Here is a 21,375-nt window from a genome sequence, read left to right on the forward strand (position 1 = left end):
AGAGAGCGCGCGAGTGGGGGGGGGCAGAGTGAGAGAGAGAGAGAGAGAGACTCTCAAGCAGACTCCACCCTGAGCACGTGCCCGACACGGGGCCTGATCTCATGACCCTAAGATCAGGACTTGAGCCAAAATCAAGAGTCGGTCGCTTAACCGACTGTGCCCCCCAGGCTCCCCTTAAATACTTTTTGGAGGAGAGGCTGTATTAAATGAGAAAGCCGGAAGCGCCGTGTCTGTGAAGGTTATTGTGGGTGTTGAGAAGAGCGACTCCGGCATCCTTAAGAGAGTACAAAGGCTTCTCCAAAGAGCTGTTCCGCGCGGGTTGCGTGCCGTACTTTCTCCAAGCACAGGAGCCTGCTCTGTGCACTTAAACTGAATCGCAGCGTTCTGGTTTCCAGATCCGTGCAGGGATTTCTACCAGGCCTCCCAGGTGAGTGTGCCTTGGTTACCTCCAGACTGCAAGGGCCTTGGGGTGGGAAAGAGACCTTCTCCTCCGTAGGACATTTATTCTACAACAAAGCATAAAGGGCTCCTTTCTGGAAGTTTGGCTCAGGCCCCAGAATTTAAGCTGTCCGTGTGTCTAGAATTAACATCTTGTTGCCGTGTTTGTAAGCACGCAGAGTTCAGAAGTGGATGGTCTGTCGTTACTGGGAGAGGGATGCCGGCCTCGTGGTGAGGAGAGAGAGGGACATCAAGTATGCAGTGGGGTTTCCGGGAGATTGGGTCAAGAATGACATCAGCCGTCTCTGGCAGGCCTGCAGACAAGCAGCTTGACATCAGCTCGGCTGGTGGGGGAAATGAACTGGCAATGTGGTCATCAGCTGGAGTGGGAGCGGGAGGCTGAGTGCCGGGTCCACAGACAAGTGCGAGAATGCTAATAATGTCTTGTGAGGGACAGGCAGGAGCACTGGGCAAGATAGATTGTTCTGGAAAGAGGAGGCTGGAACTGGCCTTCCTGGCACGGGAGGAGGGGTGACAGGCAGAGGAGTTGATCACCACAGCGGTAGCAGAATCCAGAAAGGTCTGACTTAGATGTGCGAAAGCTAGCCTTTGGATGTTTGTTAGCCCGGCAGGCACAGAAAAGTCACTGAGCTAATTCACCAACCACCTACAGGGCAAGGTCTCCTTGGCTCCCGCGTTGCACGGCTCCATCATCACTAACGTCCCTTGTGTACTTACTGTGTGCAAGACATGCGGCTACGTGGGTGGGTGATTGGAAGGGGAGGCTGTGCTCTGTAGCTGGGAATAGTCACAGCTCACAATTCAAAGCTGAATAGAGAACGGCAGATAATGAATAAACGGTTCAGTGCTCTGATGGTTCTGAGGAAACAGAGTGCTAGGCCTGGATGGTCAAAGAAGGCTCCCTGGAGGGGGAGGGCTTTCACCTGACCTTGGAGGATGGAGAGGATTCAGTGGGGGTAGGAAGGAAGTGCTGTTGGCCAAGATGATGACGGCATCACATGAACGGAGGCAAGAAACAACAAGATGGTATTTGGTGGGGCAACATCTACAGAAAGAGTTCTAGGGGAGCGATTAACTCTAAGGTCAGAAAGAGAGGTTGGGTCGAACAGGGGAGACATGGGGGGCAGGCTGGACCCTTCCCGTTTTGTCCAGAGCTAGAGGGGCAAGGCAGGAAGTAATCTGTGTTTTAGAGTGAGTCATGTGGTGGGGGTGCTGGCAAGGGAAGGGTGGGGGATGGGGGCAGGAAGGTGTCCGACCTTTGCAGAATTCCTATATGATGCCTTCACATCCAGCTTGGGGATGGCAGTCAGAGGGAAGGAGAGGCAGGACATAAGACTGGACACAGGAAGACTCAGCGAAGTCTGGGCCTCGGGACTTCTCGGGAGGGAGGTCCGCTGTGTGGGCAGTGACAGGAGCAGTGCAGGAGTGTTCATTCCTGACCCCTAGCTCTGGCCGGCCCTCCCTCCCCCACGCCCCGCACCACCGGAGCAGCGCTCTGCGGGGGAAGCAGAGGGCAGAGTCTAATGGTGCGTGACATGCAGGGGCTGAGCGCAGACAAATCTGGCTTTTGGTGAGAGCAGTGAGTGCCCGTGCTGTGGGGTCAGCCCTCAGTGGGGGTCAGTGAAGGAGGACGGATGCAGGCTGGCAGCTGGCACTCGTGCTCAGAGGCACCCAGGCAAACAGAGGGCCTGGCATAGGTGCTGGGGGGATATAGTTTCCAAGCAGTGAGGGCTGCCCTGAATGAGGCAAGTCCAACCGCATGCCACGTGCTGGTGTTCCCAGGGTGCAGACCTCAGCGGCTTTGCACGTAGATGCTGCTGAGTCATCCTGATCCAGGGGCCTCCCACGGCCTGGAACACAGGCTGGGACTTCCAGAAGCACATGGAAAGAACACCCTATCCCCATCCCCCCTCCACAAAGTCACCAGGCTGATCTCCCGGATGGCCCGCCTGGAGACAGGAGGACCATCTGAAGGCCAAGCTGGGGCCTGCCCTGCCCCCATGCCCCCCTCCGGGGTGGCCGAAGCAGCAGCTGGCGTGTGCTGCGTTTAGAGCTGCTGAGCAGGCCCCCCCACATACGCACCGGAAATCAGTCCCGAATCAATCCTGCTGAGCCCCCGCAGCTATACCAACTCTGAACCGGGAGGCAGTGGCAAGTCAGGCTGCCCTGTGAGGGCATGATCAACTCCAGCTTGCTGAAGTGAATCTCTGCTGTTCGAAGTCAGGGTAGCAGGTGCCCTCGTGGGCTGGAGGGGACGGGAAGGGGGCGCAAGGGGGTGCTGGTCACATTGAGTTCCTTGGTGTGGGGCTCTGTGTAGACGGTGAGATGTCATCAAGCTGCTCCCTGATGGCGCACTGTTCCATGTGTGCATTATATTCAATAAAAGAGTTAACAAACTCCAGCTGGCTGGGAGAGTCATCCTTACCCTGGAAGTGTTTTTGGCCCTTCTCCACAAAAACCAAAAAAAAAAAAAAAAAAACAAAAAAACCCAAAAAACAAAACCACCCTTAGTGTGTTCAAAACAACAGAGCAACCAAAAAGAATGACTGTGTTGGAACTAAGGACCTACAAGCATGTCATGTGAGCAGAGAGTGGCCCCGCGCTCCATCCCTGAGCACCCCAGACATTGCTTTGGTGCTCCCCAGATGTGAGCTCGCTCAGAAACAGATACCACTGTCTGCTAGAGATCTGGGGGGAATAAGATAAGTCTTCAAAGGCGATGGGATGTAAGCTCCTGGAGGGGTGGGCATCCCACCTCTCCTGGAATTCAGGGTCCTACAGGGCATCTGCTGGGCCAGCCCCACCATCCCGGTGCAGGGAACTCTGGGATGATGGGGGCTTGGCCTGGGGGTGCTGGAGAGCGGGCCACAGCCCCTCACAGGCCCCCCTGCCCAGCTTCTCTGCCATGGCTGGAAGGCCCTGGGCTCTGGCAGGACACCCTGGGACCCAGGCACTGCCCCTGTGTTCCTCACGCTGCCCTTTCTCCTTCATACCAGACCACAGATTGCCTGTCTTAAAGGATTTCCTTTGAGAATCAGGAAGGTATCCTCCACGGGGGCAAACCTCTCTAGGTTGTCCAGGGTCTCACCTCCACCCACCTTCTTTCCCAAATCCGCTGGAATATTAGGCTGCCACAAACTTTCCCTGGCATATGACGTCCTTCCCAAACCCTTCCCAAACTCTACGAACTAGACGCGAAACGTAGAGGGAAGCCAGGGGGAACTCTCTCTATTTTCTGTTCTGTAGTCAGGATAAAGGGGCCGTGTGGCCTCACCCTCAAAGGCCGTATGGGGAGCAGACCCAGAGCTCAAGGGCGAACTTCAGACAGCAGTGAGGGAGCAAGTGCGATTAACAGGCTGATTTAATTAAGATCGGGTCTTGTCTTTACCCAAGGTAGAGAGGCTCAGCCCACTCCAAACACCCCCATGACCTCCCCCCTCCCCACTCCAGCTGCCGTCCTGAGGATGAATGGGAAGGGGCACAAAGCACTCTGAGGAGAGAGGCAAGAAAAGGCCAGAACATGTTTTTCATACCAGGGAGCTGAATCCCTACCCCTGTGCGTTGGGGATTTCCCTTGGGGCCAGCAATCCAAGCCACTATCGTTTCTGCAATCTGGGCTGTAGTTCCAGTTACTTCTAATTGAAGTTGTGACATCCCGGGTCTGTTAGGATGTGGTGTGGTCCACCCACTCAGAATTATTTCTCATCTGAGTTGCAGAATTGAGGTTCGTGTGTTCTGGGGGAATCTGGGCCTGCATTTCAGTGTTCGCAGCTGGCCTTACCAGCTGGGTCAAACAATAGGGAAGCTAGGATTTGTTCCTAGAGGCACGTGTAGGGGCAGGGGAGTGGGGGGAGGCCGAAGTGGAGAGTGGGCACAGCCCAGAACCAGGCAGACCGCCATGAATATCTGCGAGGCCGCTTTCCAGCTGAATGGCCTTAGGAGAGTAACCTCTCCTCTCTGAACTTCAGTGTTTTCAGCACTGAAAGACGAGGTAAGAGCATCTACCTCCATGGTTCTTGTAAGGCGGGCCCTGGATCAGCAGCATCAGTGTGCCCTGGGACTTGGGACGCCCTTCCAGGACGCACAGAATCTACTAGAAGTGAAACACACGGCAGGAGGCTGGGAAGAAAAGGCCAGCCCCTTCACTCCCGTCCTGTAGCAGTCTCAAAGGCACCCTGTTTGACTTTGTTAGAAATGCAAATTCTCGGGCCCATCCCAGATCTACCTACAGATCAAAAACTCTGGGGGCGCCCCCCCCAATCTGTTTGCACAAGCCCACCCGGGGCTTCAAGTCTGGGAGGCACCGGCCTGCTTCAGGGAGGATTAAGTAAGATGATGTGGGGGAAGAGGCCGCTGGTGCCTGGCACAGAGCAAGCAGCTAATACAGCTAATCACCGTTTTCTTTCCCTCCACCTCCCCGGGTGGGATTACATTAGCTGACACGTGGGAAAACACCTTGTAAGCTCTGTAGCACCAAGCAAATGTGAGCTGTGTTAGAAAGGGCCGGCTTCTTCATGCTTTGCTGAATTACCTGAGTTTTTAATAGCGAGGAGGTTACCGAACAAATAGGACATTTCCTCTATGAGAAGGAAAGGGATTAAGCAAGAAACACAGACTCCGCACAGGCCGGACTCTGCTTTCTAGCCGTGTCCTTCAGGCCAGGGTGCAGTCAGATCCCATCTCCCTGATGCTTTCCTGGCCTCTAGGGACCAGATACCTGGTTCTATAGCCACGGCCATGGCTATGGCCGACCCCCTGGGGAGCCTCAGGCTCATCCTTGATTTAGGGTGCCAGGGTGGAGGTCTGAACCTGGGAAGAAATCTGAGGCTGGGCTGTTAGGATTCAGAGCTAAGTAAGCCCAGCCCCAGGCAGGAACGCTCACCTGTCTGAGGCAGAGTCAAGCCTTGGGACAGCAGGGCTGACCAGAGCTAAAACTGGGTCCTGTCAGGGCCCTGTCAGGCCTCCGGCTGTGCTCAGATTTGCCCCTTCTGCTTCGTGCCCCAGGCCTCCAGGTGAGGGCAGAGCACAGCCAGCCAGGAGCTGGTGAAAGCCCTTGGCAGCCCGTCCTCAGCACGTAGAGAGATGAACCCTGGGGTCAACTAGCTCCAAAGGAAGATTGAAGCCGAAAGGGCTGACTTCAAAGCAGGAGTGTGAAGGAGGTTCCAGGCAGGGACTGGAAAGTCTGGTTTTCCATGAGCAAGAGACTGGATCAGAGATTGTTCCAGCAATCTGCTGGGAGGGAGCGAGGGCCCTCTTTCCTGCTCTGCCGCTGTCCTCCTGTGCAGCGGCCACCACAGGGGAAAGGGTGCAGGCACACTGTGGAGCCCAGAAGCACAGCCAGACTTCCGGGGGCCATGCGCCTGCCTTGGACAAAGACCATAATTCATTGATTCTCAGATACACATTTTTTTCCTACATTTTAGTGTCTCTGAAATAGGGATATATCATCAATGGTGTCTGGAAGCAATAGAAATAGGGTAGTTGTCCCACGAATGCTCACTGAGCAGCACCCCGTCACACGCCAAGAACACAAGGAGAGGAGCTGAAGTGATTAATTTCCACAATTAAACAGTGAAAGCAGCGGGAGCGAAGAAGTGTAGGACTGATGGCCTGTATGAACAGTGTCCAGCACAGCACAGAGCAATGATGGGGAACCATATTAGATTTTCAACTGTAGCTTTTTCCAATTTTCAGTTCATGTATACTTTTTGGTAGTGTTCCATAGTATTACAAGTATTTATAAACAAAGTAATTTAAGCACCCTCTGTGTGTGTGTGTGTGTATTTTAACAAAAGTATTTCTTTAAGGAGCGAGCAAGCTCCCCAATTCTTTGACAAGCATTGGATCTTATGCCAACCAGGAAGGAACAAATACAAGGACAGCACCTCCTTCGGTCTGTAAAGGGTGACTCAGAGCTGGTCTAGCTCTGCACGGTTTGTTTAGCTCATCTTAACTTATTAAACAACGTTGCAGTCATTAACTTGTGACCCGATCACCTCTGTGACTTCTGGGTGAACTGGATGAGACCTGTCCGGCTCTCGTAAGGACACCTGCACAGTCAGGGCAAACTTGATGCGGCCCCCACCTCCTGGGACAGGCGGTCAGGAGGGACTCCTTGCTACGATGAAGTGAGATTTACTCAAAGCAGGCAGCGCTGACATCAGCCAGCGGTGCCCAGGGCCGTGGTACAGCGGCCCCTCCCTGCTGCTCAGTCTTCTGGGAAGTGCGCGTGTGGAGTGGAGGAGAGAGAAAAAGTGACTGAAGGTTGTGGAACAAAGATGTATTGTCGCAAGTCGAGGCAGTCACGCAAAGGACTGTGTTTGCCTTTTAGTTTTGGCCACCAGGAAGCCCGGGGGCAAATTGAGTAACTGTCTATTGTCCTACGACCTGCAAATCTAAAGAATCTTCCTCATATTGCCTTTCCAGTTTCTAGACTATTGTTCCTGCTCTTGAACCAAAACGTTATAACAGATAGATTTCTGGAATTTTTAGCTAGAAGGGACCTCAGAGGAATGACACTCTATTTTTCCACCACTCTTTTATTCCACCCCTCCTCCACGGATACCATTGTTTCAAAGATTTATTTTAACAAATTAATATGTTAGTGAAATAGTTGATTTCCCCCATTCGTTATTACTTAAAGACAGACATAAAAGCCGATCAATTAGCCCAAGATAATTGGTCTGTATTCATTCCACCATATTGAGTGAACACTGAGGGCTGAGGATTGGACCAGCTGGTAAGGAAATGGAGACTAAGCATGCGTCTATCATTCTGGGACTGTGAACCTGGGTGGACACCATGAATGAGATTAGAGCCTTCCAGTACAGAGAGAAGCAGCATGGAAGAGACCCCACCTAGTGTTTGGGGGAAAGGACTAGAGAAAGCTTGCTGGAGGAGGGGATATCTAAGCTAAGACCTGGAGGACAGATAAACGCTAGCCAGACAAAGGGCAGGGGGTGGAAGGGCACCGGGGCCAAGGGACAAATTGTGCCGTGACCACCTAAGCTGGTACGCTCTGGGAACTACCAAGGAACTCAATGTGAGGGCCCGGGGAGAGAGGCCAGGGCGTGAGGAGCTCGTGAGCCAGCTGAACAGCTGGGGCCTCATTCTGGAGGCAGCCGGGACTTCTGGAACAATCCAAGTCAAAACCTGAGGTGATCAGATAAGCATTTTAGAAGGATCACCGTGCCTGCAGGATAGAGAGTGAAAGGAGTGTGAAAGGCTAGAGAAAGGGAGTTCAGAGGGATGTGAAGAGGGGCTTGGGGTGGGGGCTGAACCAAGGGAGGGGTAATGGGGGTCTTGACCTGTTGGTAATTTGACACCTGATAGAAATGTAGACACAGTGCAGCCTGATTGTGAATGAGTGTCTGTCTCTGTTCAAACTGGCATCCAGACTGCCATATTGCCAGGGGGACCCCAGGATGTAGGGCAGGGTTGGGGGGACACTGATGGAGCCGAATCCCACCCCCACTTACAAATGAGGCGAGGGAAACTCAGAGTTCCGCAGTGGCCCAAAGAGAGCGTGAGGCACGGAGCCAGGACCGGAACTTGGGTCTCCTGACGCCCACCGCACGTGCTTTCCTGGTCGTTGGGCAGGTGCTCACCGTAGAGCAGGAGCGGCACGCCCTACGCTGCACGTCACGACTGTGTCAACGCACTGACGAAAGGCAGTGATGTTTTTAAAAAGTAAATAATCAAATTTGCCAGGAACAAATTATGCCAAACTAACTTTTTTTCCTCCCCCTCACGGGACAAAAGGCTTAGTGGTTAAAGAAAACACAATAGACTTAACACCTTTTGACATAGATAAACATTTGCTACGGTTCCTTGGGCCACACTCAAGGGAAATGTACATCAAAGACCCGTGCGGTTGCTAGGGGGAAAATGAGCAGAATCCAGCCATTGTCACTGTTGGCAACACATGCTCTTACTCTCGTCGGGTTCCTCTAGGGGCCATCCTGAACCAATCTCCTTCTCAGATTCGTAGCAAGAGGATGGACAGCTCAAGGAACGTGGCGATGGGAATCAGAGCGAACCGCAGTGGAAGGGAGAACAGGAAGCAGAGGATGAACGTAGGTGAAGAAGCAGGTCCCACAAGAGGATCAAAGCGAGTGGGCTGGGCGGCAGGGGCAGAAGGAGCATTTAGTGTGCAAGTGTCGTGTGAGTGTGGCCGCTGTAGGACTAGGGCCAGCCTGCAAAGGCCGAAAGGATGAGGAATGCCGGGCTGCTGTGCTCTGTCCTTCTGGTTCCTGGGGAAGGAGGGCATGTGTGCGCGCACACACACACACACACTAGCACACACGCATGCCCGCATCCATATTCAGGTGGGTAGCTCCATTCTTCCATGTGTCTGTACTCACAACACTCACACTGCCATCCCCTAGCCAGTGAACTGGATGGAGTTCGCCCCTCGGCTGGCTTCTGACTTAAGGCGTGTGCGTTTCTGTCCCACTCTTGGAGAGGCATTCGGGTGAAATCTGGAAGGGGCTCCTCGGTACTCCCTTCTGGCAGCTCCCCAAGAGTCTCCCCGGCTCTTGACAAACCTTCTGGTGTGATGGTTCAACTGTGCACCCGCAAGGATGACGTAGGGAATGTGCCATCACTGAGTGAGATGGAGTGTGCAAGGAACACCGAGTGTGCAAAGCTGCCTGGCCAGAAAACTTGTTACACCTTGGAGAAAAATGAACTGCCGGAGCCTAACATTCTCCTTGCACGTAACTGCCCCCACGAGGCATAGATACTTCTTTGGTTAATAGCCAAGCACTCACTTCCCAGTGAAGATTAACGTGTCCAGTTATCAGTGGAGAAGTTTTTCTCTCAATGGTGTTTTGTTTTGTTTTGTTTTTTAGCATAAGTCTGCTGCAAGCAGGGCAGTGTTCCAGGGTCTCTGCAGGGTATGGGGGAGCCATTTCCAGCCTCAAAGAGAATCATCCAGAAAGAGGATGTGGTCGCCCGGGGGCCGCTCAGGCAGATGCGGAGACCCCAACCCAGGGAAGATGCTCGAGAAACATTTGTTGAGTGAATGAGGAAAGAATGGTTTATTTCTGTTTATTTTTGGCTCTGGGGGTCAGGGAAGGCACCAGGGAGAGGGTAACACTTGATCTGCGATGATAGGGTTTCAGAGGTAAAAGCAGGCTGAAAGGCAATGCCACATCACCCCGCATATCTCATTCGAAGTAAAAGGAGACCCACAGGGAACTCTAGATTTGTTTTCCGGTGAGGTGAAGGCGAGAACTTGCTCTAAAATGTTGGCAAACAGCCCACAAGAGAAAAAGGAAGCACTGAGACAATTTAGCTCAGAAGGGCCTGGAGCCCAGCATGTCTTGGGAGCCTATTACTTCTAGAGACCGATCTTACGCTTCCACATGCATTCCTCACAACGGGGCTGGGAGGTGGGGGCTGCCACTTCATTTTGTGAGTGAAGCTCGGGGAATCTGGGAGATTTGCCCGAGGTCACACAGCTTAGAGGTGGCAGAGCTGTGATTGGCAGCTTGGCTGGATGGCTCCAGAGCCCTTGACCTTCCCGCTGCACCTCACACCTCTCGGGAGAGGAGATAGGAGGAAGTAGCCTGGATGAATCTCTTCAGGTGTGAGAGACCCATGAAAAAGCAAGTTTTCTCACTAAAAAAGGAAAACTGAGGGAGTAGCTTTGCACAACGGCAAGAGGGCGATAGGTCACTTCCTTCTTGTGAAAGCGGGTAAGTGAAGAATTGAGTCAACATCGGGTCCGTGTTTCGAGGCCAGTCATCCTTCATTGTAGTTTGGCTTCCCCCCTGGGTGGCTGCAGAAAGTTCGTGTCTTTCCTCAGATCGCTTCTCTGCGTTATGTCCAGATTTCCCTCTAGCTCTGCACAGTCACCCAGGGCTTAACCGCGGGTCACTGCTCATCAGCCTGGAACCGCTGCCACTGCCCAGGCTCCGTGCTCGCTGAAGCACGGTGGGAGCCACCACGGTGGCCAGTGTGCACGGCCAGGGGCAGAGGCCAGCCCTGCTGCTTACCCGCACTGTGACTTTGGGCGTATCATCCAAAGTCTGTGCCCCGTCACCTCCTCTACTAAATGAGAGTATCGGACCCGTGTCATAGGGCCCTTATGCAGATTAAATTAGTTAATACACATTACACATGTAGAATGAGGGTTGGTAAACTATGCCGCATGGGCCAAATGCACCTACGACCTGTTTTTTTTTTTTTCTTAAGATTTTATTTATTTGACAGAGAGAGAGAGAGAGGGAGAGAGTGAGCACAAGCAGGGGGAGAGGCAGAGGCAGAGGGAGAAGCAGCCTCTCCACAGAGCAGGGAGCCCCATGCGGGGCTTGGTCCCAGGATCCTGGGGTCGTGACCTGAGCTGAAGGCAGATGCTTAACCTAACTGAGCCACCCAGGCGCCCCTACCACCTGTTTTTGTAGATAAAATGTTCTTGGCACGCAGCTGTACTCACCCATTTACACAGTCCCTAGGAGGCTGTGGTGAAATGAGGCAGGACTGGGTAGTAGTGACAGAAACTGTACAGCCCACAATCCCTCAAGTTTTGGCAATCTGGCCTTTTGCCAGAAAACGGTAGCCAACCTCTGACACAGAATGGCGCCCGGCACATAGTGAGCGCTCGTTACGTGGTAGCTTAAACACACAAAATCATCAGGCCTAGGAATTGAGCAAAAACTTTGGTCCAGGCCCTGGGATGACACAAGGCAAGTACAATCTGAAAGGAAAACCCTAAAGCAGAGCTCTCCGTCCGCAGCACTCCCTGAGGGCGACGGTCACCCCTTTCCCGTGGGTCCCCCACCGCCACGTGGGCACCAGTCTCGCTCTCCTGGCCTGGAGTTCTTCTGACCGCGTTTCCTCTTCCCTGTCTCCCCGCCTCTATTCCTCTTTCTGACCCCAGGATGATTCACGGTGAGAGCACCCAATCCCTTCAAGAAAAACCTCCTCCATACCGTACGACCTGACCCTTCTCGCACGAGCCCAGACAAGGCAGTCACAATAGTCGTCCAGGCCTTCTCAGCCTCTGCACTACGAACATTCTTCTGGGCAGGATAATTCTTTGTCGTGGGGGGCTGTCCTGTGCATTGTTGGGTATTTGGCCGCACCTCTGGCCTCGATCCACTAGACGCCAGTAGCACCTGCCAGCGAGGACTCCAAAATGTCTCTAGACTTGCCAAATGTCCCCTGAGGGGTTGAATCACTCCTGTTGAGAATACCGATTTAAAGTTTGAAATACCATCACAAATGGGACAACAACATTCCTGTCCAGGACATCTAAATTCATATTTAGAGAAAGAGTGTTCTCTGCATGGCCGCAGACCTGTTGAAGATGCATCTAGTTGGTATCACTGGCTCACTAAACAGAACGCTTAGCATCTCAGCCGGGAGCACCGGGATTTGGATGGCTACAGCTGGGCCTATGTTTTCACAGAAACACTGGGTCTTGTCCTGCCTCATGTCCGTGTAGCTAAAAAGGCTGATTAAGTGCTCCATCCTACAACATGCGGAGGGTCTCCCCGTGAACACATTTCTGGTTCCTCCCCCAAAATCTAGAAAGTGCTTATGAACCCCACACCTACCCCACCCCTTGTCCCAGGCCAGTTTTCCAGCTTTATTGGTTTGTACATCTGACTCGACCTCAAGTGACAGGAAGAAATGGCTGGCAGCTTTAAAATAACAGTTTATTCACCAATTCACTTATTCTTTCGACCTGTCCTTAAGATTCCTTTGTGGGCTGCTCCTGGGATTAGAGACAAGCATGACGCAGCCCACGAATCAACGAGTTGACAGCCCAGGGGCCCGCAGATGTGTAAGCAGCCAATTACAGTGGAGCAACTTAAGTGCTGGGACACCAGGCCCTGGTGCTGTGGACACCGAGGGAGCACAAAAGGCCTCAATTTGGGGGCACGAGTGACTGTCACGCCGCCTGAAGGGCTGATTCTTGAAAGACAAAGGAGCAAACAAGGACAGTGCGTGCATGTTTCTGTGCATGGGTGGGATACATCTTGGGGATGAGGATGGCTTTCCACTGCAGGCCACAGAGGTCCAAAAAGCAGGTGCGAGTGTGTGGCACAGTTAGAATCAGGTGGCAGCCGCCTAGCATTGGAGGAGCCGTGTTGGGAGACTTCTCACTGGGTCTCTGGTGCTTCAGCTAGTCTGTGGGCAGAGGTGCTGATGGCAATGGTTTCAGACTATCATTTCAAGGATGTTTATGTAGCAAATCGTTTCATAAGCTAGAGATAGTGTCTTCCGCTAGGGCAGAGAGCAGATTTGTTTGCTGTGCAGTAAGGTAAAGACAGTGTCTCCCTTGGGGGTAAGATTGGGCAGGTTTGCCAACTGCCCCTCTAGAAGCCTGGGGTTTCCTAAACGTGGAGTTGCTTGGCCGTGATGCTGAGCGGTGGGCATGTGCAGGTGTCACCTGGCCCTCATTGTGGCACCTTGTGGAACCGGGGCTTGGGAAACAGGTGCAAATGGCACTCTGCTACTGCTGTGAGTAATAAACTGTCCTTGTCCTGGACTCAGCAGTCTTGTGTCTTTGCAATGAAGCTGTGGCAGCCTAACCTGTTAGTTTGGGTGGAATTTTAGCTCCCCCCACCACAGACCTCAGATTCTTGACAGATGGCAGTGGGGAAAGCGAAGGCTGGAGAAGGGGGTGAGATCACGAGGGTCTTGAGGGATGCACTGTAGACCTTGGGATTAATCCTAAAGCCTTGAGGATCGACTAAAGACCTTTCTGCAAAGTTGTGTGCGGATGTGGTGTGCATTAGTGTGGAGAAGGGAGGCCAGTGAGGGGCACAGGTATGGAGCTGTGGGTCTGAACAAAGGCTGTGCCACAGCGGGCACAGCAAGGCCAAGTTTAAGAGAAACTTAATGCAATCCTTGATAAGACTATTTCTGCATGTTTTTGTGGTGTCTCTTTAGACCTTTCATGTTGTGGCGTTTCTGAAGCATAGAGACTGGAAATCTTCTAGAAGGTCTCTCAATTTGGGTTTGTCCAAGGGTTTCTCATGAGATTCAGGCTGTACATTTTGGCATGAATACTGCGGAAGTAATGTGTCCCCGACTGAGCATTTCATCAGGAGGCACTCGACGTCCCTGTTGGTGATAATTCTGACCACGTGGTTACGATAATGCCCGATAGCTTCCTCCATTTTAACATTACCATTTTTCCCTTTCATAAATCATACATAATCTGTGGGAAGACCCTTTGAGCCTGAATGTACAAAATGTGAATATTGATTGTATACTAGATAACAGTATTGTATTAATTGTTAAATTTCCTGACTTGGATAGTTGTATTGTGATTATGTAAGAAAATGTCCTTGTTTTCAGGAAACAGACATGTAAGTATTTAAGTACAAGAGAGCATGATGTCTGAAACTTTCTCTAAAAAGATAGCCCCAACTTAGGATGGTTCAACCTACAATTTTTCGATTTTAGGATGGCGGGAAAGTGATACATGTTCGGTAGAAACTATACTTGGAATTGTGAGTTTGGGTCTTTCCATTGGCTGGCGACACCTGCTGTGATCCTCTCTGGTGACACCGGGCGGGGCAGTAGCCCCAGCTCCCAGGCAGCCACCCCATCGAAAGGATAAACAACCGATACACATAACCCCTTTGTACCTAACCATTCTGCTTTTCACCTTCAGCACAGTCCTCAACAATTTACATGAGATATTCAACAGGCTTTGTGTTAGATTTCGCCCAATTGTAGGCTAGTATAAGTATGCTCAGGGTAAGCTGGGCTCTGGTGTTTGGTAGGTTAGCTGCATTTTCAAATTACATGATTTTCAACTTACCGTGGGTTTATTGGGACATAATCTCATCAGGGGCTGAGGAAGAACTGCAACAATAATGTGTGTAAATATGTATATATATATATATAGAGAGAGAGAGAGAGAGAGTAATAAAGCAGGTGTGGCAAAATGTTAACAACTAGTGATTTTAGGGGAAGAGTATGTGGGAATTGGTTGTGCTATTCTTATAAATTTTCTGTACATTTAAAATTTTTCAGAATAAAAACCTTTTAAAAAAGACACGTAAAAGTAAAATCATTATTTCCCCGTGCCTAGCAGTGGGATCAAAGGAGAGGATGGGAAGAAGTAGATTGTGATTCTAGGCTTTGGTGCAGTGAGTGGAACCGTCAGTTGAGACAGAGAACCTTGAAGGAAACAAGAGAAGTTTTGGAAGGAGGACAATCAGAGAGGAAAAGATGGCAAGTTTGGTTATTCTTTTTTAATTGTTTGTCTGTCTGCCTCTGTCTCCAGCCATGTCTGGTTTCAGGAAGCCATGGGCATCCAGTAGGGGCATCCAGTAGGCTGGTCTGGAGCTCAGGAGGAAACTGGGCAGGGCAGAGGTGGTGGTGAAACCATTGGAGGGGATAGGCTCAGTGCAGGGGCGTATGTGTGAGAGAAAAGAGCCAAGGACAAAACCATGGGACAAGTGACATTAAGGGGCAGGGAGCTACAGATAGCAGAGAGGAGAGGTTTCAGAAACGGGGTTATGGGGGGCACTAGGGCCAAGGGCTGCAAGAAAAGGAGGACTCAAGAGGCTATTTGAATTCAGTGGGGCGTGGGCCTCAAGTCAGAGTCACAGAGCAGCGAGTCTGAATGGGAAGTGAAGATGCCACAAGCCAGCAGCTTCGACAATTCTTGGAAGATGCTTGGCAGCAAAGCAGAGGCAAAAGATCACAGTGAAAGTGAAAGGGGAGGTACTGGTTCTACTAGCAGACATCAAAAGTCCACAACTAAATACCCTGCGGGGATCGCATTCAGCTTCGATATCTGGCATTGTCCCTGACCCGCTGTCTAACCCCGAATGCAATCACGGTTGGTCACCCCCAGCCTCACACTTTTAACAAAGATGAGTGCTGGTGGGAGGTGGGGAGAGGAGCAGCCTTCTGTCAGCTGAGGAGACAGCTGTACCAATGATTTAAAGCACCTGAGACATTTTCAGACCTCTCTTTGCCAAGGAAAGAGCCTGGCAGACAGGCAGCCTCTGCCCACGTCATTTGCTCTCCCACCAACTTCCTTCTAGTGCCAGGAAACATTGCCACACCACCTTGTATGGAATACGCCTCTTGTTAGCATTCCGATGTGAAGGTTCCCCTTTCCAGTCAGGAGCTCGTTACAGATAATAGCCTCGCTGACCCCTAGACCCGTGTTTCCAGGAAACCAGGCTGAGTCTACTGCATCTTGCCTTCACACGGGCTCTAGTCACAGACTTTTTTTTTCTTTTTCTTTTTTTTTTTTTTTAAGATTTTATTTATTTGAGAAAGAGAGAGAAAGCACACATGATGGGCAGGGGCGGAGGGAGAAGGAGACTCCCAGCTGAGCAGGGAGCCCAAGGTAGGGCTCGATCCTAGGACCCTGCAATCAAGACCTGAGCCGAAGACAGACGCTTAACCACCCTACCAGGAGCCCCAGAGTCAGAGCCTCTTCTAAAACCCACACAGGAGAAACACGGTTGCTTGATTTCGGTCAACAACTATTTTACAGACCAGAGATGCAATTTAACCAGAGTCAAATATTTAAACTACAGTACAAAGCAAGGATATGAATGGATAAACAAATGCTGGTACGTCCATACAAGGGGACATGATTCAGTCATAAAAAGGAAGGAAGTATGGATACGTGCTACAACATGGATGAACGTGAAAGATGCCGGACACGAAAACCACATATTGACTCCACTGATATGAAAGGTACAGAGCAGTCAAATCCTTAGAGACAGAAAGTAGATGAGGGGTTACCAGGGACTGAGGGAAGGAGGGGAATGGGGACTGAGGACGGGGTTTCCCTCAGGCGTGGTGAAAATGTTCTGGAGCTAAAGGGGGATGATGGTTGCACACCACTGTGAACATACCAAATGTCACTAATGGTAAATTTATATTATATATATTTCACCACAAGAAAACATTAATTAATTAAAAATTAAAAAGCAATCTTACCCTGGCAAAGGAGAGTAAAAGCTCTAGCTTCGACGTCAAGGCCTTTGATCTGAAGAGGGCTTTTCATCAGCTCTTCTCAACTTTGGCTGCACATTAGAATCACCTGGGCAGCTTCTTAAGGCTTCCTGTGTGTGGACCCCACCCAAGACCAATTACACCAGATCTCAGGGGCTGGGGCCAGGGGCAGACGTAAAAGCCCTCAGAGATGCCAGAGTAGGTCCAGGGTTAAGAAATACGGCTCTAGACCAGTGGTTCTCAAAGTGTGATCCCCAGACAGGCAGCATCAGCATCACCTGGGAACTTGGTAGAAATGCAGATTCTGGGGCTCCACCGGAAACCTGCTGGATCAGAAGCTGCGGGGGCGGGGCTCGGCAATCTGTGGTGTTTTTTTTTTAAATAACATTTTTTATTATATTATGTTAATCACCAAACAGTACATCCCTAGTTTTTGGTGTAAAGTTCCATGATTCATTACTTGCGTATAACACCCAGTGCACCATGCAATATGTGTTTTAACAAGCAACACGTTTGACAACTGCTCTGGGGTTAGACTCAAGAAGAAATTACAGAGAGCTTTCCTCAACCAGTGAGTGTTTACTGAGCATCTGCCATGATTTTGGTTCTATGACAGGTGTGCCAATATGGAGACCTACCTCAGCTCTCCTTAAACGGTTCTAGGAAAAGAAATTATATATTAAAATGAGACAAGTCTTTTTATGGACAAATTGTATTACATTGTAGGTCTATACAACATTTTGTTTATCTGTTCGTGTGTTGATGAATGGACTTGGGGTATTTCCACCCTTTGGCAATTGTGAATAACGCTGCTATGAACATTGGTGTCCAAGTATCTGAGTCCCTGGTTTCAGTTTTTTTGAGTATATACCTAGGAATAGAATTGCTGATCATATGGTAATTCTAAGTTTCTAAGGAGCCACCACACTTTTCCATATCGGCTGCACCATCTTACATTCCCACTAGCAACATACGTTTGGGGTGATGGAAACAGATCTGGAAATGGGTAGTGGTGATGGCTGCACTGCAGCGTGAATGTACTTAATGGCATGAATTCACTAACAAATTGTTAAAATGGTAAACTTTATGTTATGTATATTTTGCCACAATAAAAATTTTTTTTAAATGAGCCATAAAAACAGATTGAGAAAAGGAAGTTATGTTCCTAATAGTCAACATTGAATAAACACCTCAAACATCATAATTACGTCTTTAGAATTACACATATAATAGTACATTGTCTGCAGCCTTGTCTATTCAGAGGCGCCTGAGCGTGGAGAAAGAATATTTTCAACATTCTTTTTAAGGAGGATGGAGCAGGACATCCGGCTTGACTACGGACTTCACATTTTTACACCACGATTCGTTTGTGAATAAGTCAAGGAAGACCAAAGGGAAGAATGTGGGCTGCGCGCGGACCAGGGACTGGCGCCTGCCTGGGTTTCATTATTGGGCTGAGGCTCTTCCCGCTGTAGCAACTTGTTTAACTTACTGGTTTGTCACTATTGTTGCTCAAGAACCGTTTGTTGGACGTTGAGTTTGCCAAGCTCTGGGATAGGAGTCAGGGACGCAAGAGGGAGAGAGGCAAGCTGAAAGCCGAGTGCGGTGGTTCTCAGCCTCCAGGAGCGGTAGCATCGCCTGTGGGCTTGATGACAGCCCCTGTGCACCGTCCCGGGGTGCCTGATTCAGGAGGCGTGGAGTGGGGCCAAGAATCTGCATTTCTAATGAGTTCTTAGGTGACAATGATGGTGCTGGTGATGACAATGATGATAATGCTTGCCCCGGGACTACACTTTGGGAACCACTGGGGTAGAAAGATATAGAATATTATTTTGATAAGTGTAGGTGTTGCTGGGAAAAGAGAAATGCCGAGGGCCCTACAGGAGCACAGAGGAGGGGGAAACACTTTGTCCTGCGTTAGGGGGTGAGATGGGCAGGGGGAGCTATCTGCCCTTGTACCTCCCCTCTCCCTCAAAACCACAGCATTACTGGGGTGGGGGTGTCTCTAGATATGGCACGTGAAGGAGAAGGGCTTCCGAGGCCTAGCAGAGAGCTGAGGTGGTGGCCAGTCTTTCAGCTCACCTCTTCTCCGCACCCCCACCCCACGGCTAATCTGGAAATGATGCCCAAGCACGGCTTTAGCCCAGTGTCAGCCCCTCCTCTCAGTCTGGCCCAAACACGAACTGAAATAACGAAGAGGACAGTTTGACATAAAGTACAGATGAAAGCAACTTTAGAAAACATTCCCGTTTGTATTAACCTGTAACACAAAACCCAAGGAAGCAGAACGCACCTCCTTCGGCAATCCCACTTTAAGCTTGGTAAATGACAAGTAACCCTGACTCTAGCCCTCGCCCACGGCCCTGTCTCTGACTCGTTTGTAACATTAACAAAGGAAAATGCCAGTTTGATTCTTTGGCCTCCACTTGTTTATAATAAAGTCATAAGACCTCATCCATCAATCATTAACCCCCACCCCTGCTAGCCTCCTTTCCTTCTGGGCCGGATCCTGGTCTTTACGGCCATGCCTCTCCACCTGCCCGGCAGGAAAACAGGCAGACTTGGCGGAATGTGGTCTTTTGCAGGGTGGGGGCCAGAATCCAGCCAGGTGGACTCTGTGGGAACTCCACATACCAAGAGGCTGAACTCACCCGGCTTCTATGAGAAGCTGTATGTCTTTTAATCAACTTCAGAAGTAAACTGCAGGAGCTACGAAGTACATACTAAACATATATTTTTTTAAAGATTTTATTTATTTATTTGACAGAGATAGAGACAGCCAGCGAGAGAGGGAACACAAGCAGGGGGAGTGGGAGAGGAAGAAGCAGGCTCATAGCGGAGGAGCCTGATGTGGGGCTCGATCCCAAAACACCGGGATCACGCCCTGAGCCGAAGGCAGACGCTCAACCGCTGTGCCACCCAGGCGCCCCACTAAACATATTTTTTAAACATGGCTTCCACATCCCAACAACATCCTGAGGATGTGTGGTTTCAAGATGGGCTTAGAGCGGGCCCGAAGGCTCAGTCCCATTCCTTAAGTCTCAATTTTAATGGCACCGCCTCTGGGAAGCCTTCCTGTAGCCCCTGGTCCACAGTGATTCCTCTACGTTTTCCCCATCCTTGTCCTTGCTTATTTCCTTCATAGCACTGATTACAGACTGGAATTATTTTATTTATGTATTGGTTTGCTTCTTTGCAATGTATTATCTGTCTCGTCCACTGGAATGTAAGCTCCATGAGGACAGAGACCAGATCTGTTGTGCTCGCAGCACATCTTCAGCACCTAATACAGTGCCTGGCACTTGGTAGGCCCATTTGTTGAAGAAATGAACAAATTCACTTCCAAACTAAGCAGCATTCCGAGGGAGAGTATTTAGTCAACATTTGAATATGCATTTTTAATGACCAATGTAATCCATTTCATTAAATGTGTATTCAAATTTGGTACACAATCAGTGATCACTTCCATTTAAATATACCCGTCGGGATGTGGTCCATTTTTATTATATAGTCAGATCCCCTTAGAAAACAAACTTTGGGGGACTGAGCAAAAGGTTTTATTGGACTGAAACTTTGGCTATTGATTGAAAAAAAGGTGTGTCAACACCCAGAATATGTAAGCCTTGCCATGAGAGCTTTATCCGCTGGGGTAGGTTTTGATCTGACCCCGTGTTTTGGTAGCCACTCCAAAGAGACATGCCCTGGAGCCCAGGCAGCTGCCTGCACAGACATTCCCACAGACATGGGCAGGAGGCTACCTCGGAGAATGTGACCACCAAGAAACGTCAGGGGCAGCAGTAGATCTGACGGACCGGCTTGGAAAGGCCCAAAAAGACAAACCTCAAAATAGGATAAGAACGAATGCGCTTTTTTGTGTGTGTCCAGACTTATCAGATAGAGTCCAAGTTACAAACAATATTTTTATTGAAATATGTATTATTCTTGAGCACATGGGATGTACAGTCAGTGAGAAAGAGTGACCAGTGAGAAACTAGCAGTTATTACGTAGTTCTTGTCTTCTAAGGAGCTCTCTGTGCTTTGATTATTACAATGTATGTACCAGCTGTATAAGAAATTACTCAACCCATTAAGTTTTTTACTTACCCCATACCATGTCCGCAAACAGGCTATAAAATAATAAAATGATCCTTCATTTACTTGCATAAATGATTATTTGCCTGAGGCAGTAATAAGTCTATCTACATATGTACACAGTAAACACACAAATACTGGGGAGAGACGAAAGCGGGGTGCGCAGATAGAGAGAAACCTAGCAGCTATACTAACCAGTCACAATACATGACCTTGTCTGGACCCGGATTCCAATAAACCGTTCAATGGGTTTATGAGGCAACTGGGGAAACCACAACACTCACTGGATATTTGATGACATTAAGAAATTACTGCCAACAGGTTTTAGATGTGAAAATAGTATTGTGGTTATTTTTAAAGACTTCTTATCTTTGGATCAGCATCCATAGATTTTCTTCAGAGTAGTCCAGTGGAGGAGGGTAGACAAAATTAATCGTGGGTAGATAGATGGGTACATAGGGCCACTATACGATACTCTTTAATTTTTAATTTACTTTTATTAATTTTTTTGGAGAGAGGGGAGGAGGCAGAAGGAGAGGGAGAAAGAGAATCTTAAGTAGGTTCCATGCTGAGCCCATGTGGGGCTTGATCTTACCAACCTGAGATCATGACCTGAGCTGAAATCAAGGGTCAGATGCTTAACCGTCTGAGCCTTCCAGATGTTCTACTTTTGTACCTACTTTGAAATTTTCTGTAATTAAATTTTAAAACAAGACACAAAATGTATTGGGGCGCCTGGGTGGCTCAGTTGGTTAAACATCTGCCTTCAGCTCAGGTCATGATCTCAGGGTCCTGGGATTAAGCCCCACGTCAGGCTCCCAGCTCAGCGGGGAGACGGCCTCTCCCTCTGCCCCTCCCCACCGTTCGTGCGCG

The 21,375-nt window shown here is 49.9% G+C and overlaps 1 protein-coding gene across 3 annotated transcripts in view; it reads left to right on the forward strand.

Moving 5' to 3' along the window:
• Positions 1 to 21,375, forward strand: part of CA12 (carbonic anhydrase 12) — a 54,033-nt gene that overhangs the window by 5,321 nt on the left and 27,337 nt on the right. The window lies entirely within an intron of this gene.

The sequence above is a fragment of the Ursus maritimus genome, unplaced genomic scaffold (assembly GCF_017311325.1).
Source record: "Ursus maritimus isolate PB19 unplaced genomic scaffold, ASM1731132v1 scaffold_27, whole genome shotgun sequence".
Lineage (NCBI taxonomy): Eukaryota > Metazoa > Chordata > Mammalia > Carnivora > Ursidae > Ursus > Ursus maritimus.